This window comes from Malania oleifera, chromosome 5 (genome assembly GCF_029873635.1).
Source record: "Malania oleifera isolate guangnan ecotype guangnan chromosome 5, ASM2987363v1, whole genome shotgun sequence".
NCBI lineage: Eukaryota > Viridiplantae > Streptophyta > Magnoliopsida > Santalales > Ximeniaceae > Malania > Malania oleifera.
In genome coordinates, this window is record NC_080421.1 from 92255776 (window position 1) to 92258943 (window position 3168).

General features: G+C 34.8%; 1 pseudogene; it reads right to left on the reverse strand.

Annotated features, from left to right (window-relative positions):
• Nucleotides 1-1352: 1352 nt before the first annotated feature.
• On the reverse strand, nucleotides 1353-1463 carry LOC131156881 (U6atac minor spliceosomal RNA; annotated as a pseudogene).
• Between the last annotated feature and the right edge of the window lie 1705 nt (nucleotides 1464-3168).

The window sequence follows — 3168 nt, forward strand, 5'->3', positions numbered from 1 at the left end:
ATTATAATAATATTATATGTATAATATCTACTTTAACTTTTATATATTATTATAAACTTAATTTCAAATGTCATTCATGCATTTAATGCATTCCACTAACATTTAATTATATTATATTATTACTTTATTATCTTACTTTAACCATTATAACATTATATTAATATTATACACACACACACACACACACACACATATTTATATATATATATATATATATATATATGTATGTATGTATGTATGTATGTATATATAAATATATATAAATACCCACATGTGTGTGTGTGTGTACTTGTATATTCATCATATTATTTATTTCATTAATTCAATTTAATAACAATAATTAATTAGTTAATAATAATATTATTTATTTATTTTTTTCCCGGGTCTTTACATAACGTCTCTATTTTAGCATTACAAAATACACAAGAATTGTCCCTCCCTTCTACTCTAAACTTATCATTGATAAGCAATTTTCTTCTCGTGCACAACCATAACACGAATGAGTACTTAGGGGTGATACCATATTTCCAACAACTGAATGCAAATGGACCTTCTGGCCTTTGCTTCTCTAGAAGTGCTAAATTTTAGAACAGTTTAGCTAGTCTTCCTTTAGCCATTTTCTAATTTGTAGTTCAGCATTTACCTGACCGCTACATTCCTGGAGAATTCTATTTTTAATCTCAACCATTCTTTTGTACAATGGAGAGTCTTCATGCTTGGAAGATACATCCCACAAACTTCTTCCCTTCAATTAATTCTGATTAATCCATTTAGACCATAGTGAATCCTTCTTTTCCTGGATATTTCACAATGCTTTGGTGAGCAAGGCCCTATTTCATGTAAACTGATCAAACACACCAAGGCCACCTTCCTTCTTTGGCATATAGACTTCTTTCCAAGCCACACGTGAACTTATCCTCCCCTCCCCCCTTCCCTCTCAAAGGAAAGTTCTACATAACTTTACAACTTGAGCTAACACTGATTTCGGTATGGGAAAAATAGCAAGCCAGAAGCATTCCACCCCCCTGCAAAACAAAGTTTATCAATTCTATTTTCCCTAGAAATGAAATAGTTTGACCAGGCCAAGCTACAATATAACCAGCAATTTTGTTCACCAAAGGAGAGAATTGCATTGTGTTGAGTCATGTAGGGGCTAGGGGAATACCCAAATACCGAAAGGGGAATTCCCCTTCAGGGAATCCAGTTATACTTTTTATCTCCTCTAGAATTTTGTCTTCAATACCAGTAAAATAAAGGTTGGACGTCATGCAATTAACTTTTAATCCAGAGCACTCTAAGAACTTACTCAAACAATTCATAACCAACTCCACTGATCAAGTGTCACCCTTGCAAACAAAATTAAGCAAGTAGCCTTAACCACATGTGTCGATAACAGGTAAGCTCGAAGGTCGTTCCCATCCCTGTTAGGGGAGATATCAACCATCTCTCCTTTCTACGAACACAAAATCAGCCATTTTATTAGTCTCTTGATATGAATGTTGAAACCAAGCAGTTCAACCCACATGAATAAGCGAGTCAACAATAACAAAGAAGATTAAAACCAAAATCTTCATTCGTGTCAATAGCAATAGCAATCCAAAGTTGTAAATCATATTCATAGAATTAATGATATTTGATTTTGAAACTTTATTCAAAGAATTTCAAACTTTTTTTGCCACAACAAAATTAGGAAGGGCATGAATAACGTCCTCCACCGCAATCCCATAATTCCTACAAATGCATTTAAAACTGTTGAGCTGTGCACAGTATGTGGAGATGGCAGCACCACCCCCCGCAGCTTACGTTGAAATGGAGACCTGTAGTAAATGGAGACTAGCAGCCCTCCACCAACCTTGCCTACTATGGCTGACATTAAACCACCAACCTTTGAATTTTTGCCCCCATCTCAGGCTATATAAATGTGATGGGTGCTGTGTTGTATGTTGTGCGTTGTAGTGTAAGTGCTATGTGCGTAGTGTGTGAGGCAGAGGGGAAGTGTAGAGTTGTGTGTGCAGGAAGAGAGTGTGGTGTGTGTGTGTGCGTGCGTGCGTGTGTGTGTGTGTGAGAGAGAGAAAGAGAGAGAGAGAGAGAGAGTTGAGTTGAGAGAAGTAGCCTCCTCCTCCTCCTCCTCCTTGTATTATTCTCCCGGTTATAGTGAAATTGTGTGTGTTCCGTGGACGTTAGTCAGGTTGGACCAAACCACGTAAATATGGTGTTCCATTTCTATTATTTATTTTTACCCTTGTGTGATTGTTGCTCCTAGATCCACCCCAACAAAAACTCTCATTATTATTGAGTAAAAGCTTATGTACCTAACAATCTTGCCATTCAACAATGCGACAATTTTCCCGAACCACTATGCCTCCAAGTTAATTTAATAACGAATCGTAATTAAATAAACTACAGAATGATGGTGCATAATAATTTAAAAATCAACAAAGAAGGGGACGCACATCTTCAAATTGAAGTAGCATATATAATATTATGAAATAAGAATACTAAATCTAAAAATACTTTTGTGAAATTGCACACCAGCTCATGCAAAAGTCTCCCTCTTCACACATTGACGTGGAATGTATAATATTAGTGTAGTCAGTCATGGATGGCTGGTACTTTCATTGAGAAGACTTGCAAAAGTTGAGAGTGAATCTTAGACACAAAGGGGGAAAAACACAATGTGATTTAAGATAAGAGAATCAGCATTAAAGATAAGGCATAAAATTAACAAGATCATTTTCTATTGACACATATTCCACTATTGACTCAGATTTATGCATAGATAGGTATGTTGTGTTATATTTACTTTTTAGATTCGTCAATTAGTTAGTCGGCATAAATAGATATGCAGGCACATACACACACGCACACTATTATCTTTTTGAGATACTATATTTGTTTTAAAATACTTTAATGAATGGATGAAATTATTTCTTTTCTTTCAAACTTTACACTTTAAATTCTCCCATAATATACACGAACCCATTTCACTAGTTATGATAGTATTTTAGGATTCAAAAAAATCAATATACAATTACTATTAAATGAGAGACATTCCCTTTCTACTGTAATAGATTACAATAATGGCAACAAATTCTCTGTGCTTTGTTATAAACTAGTGGTATGCAGCGTGCACATGCCTTTGCAAATATATATATATACCCCTTAAGC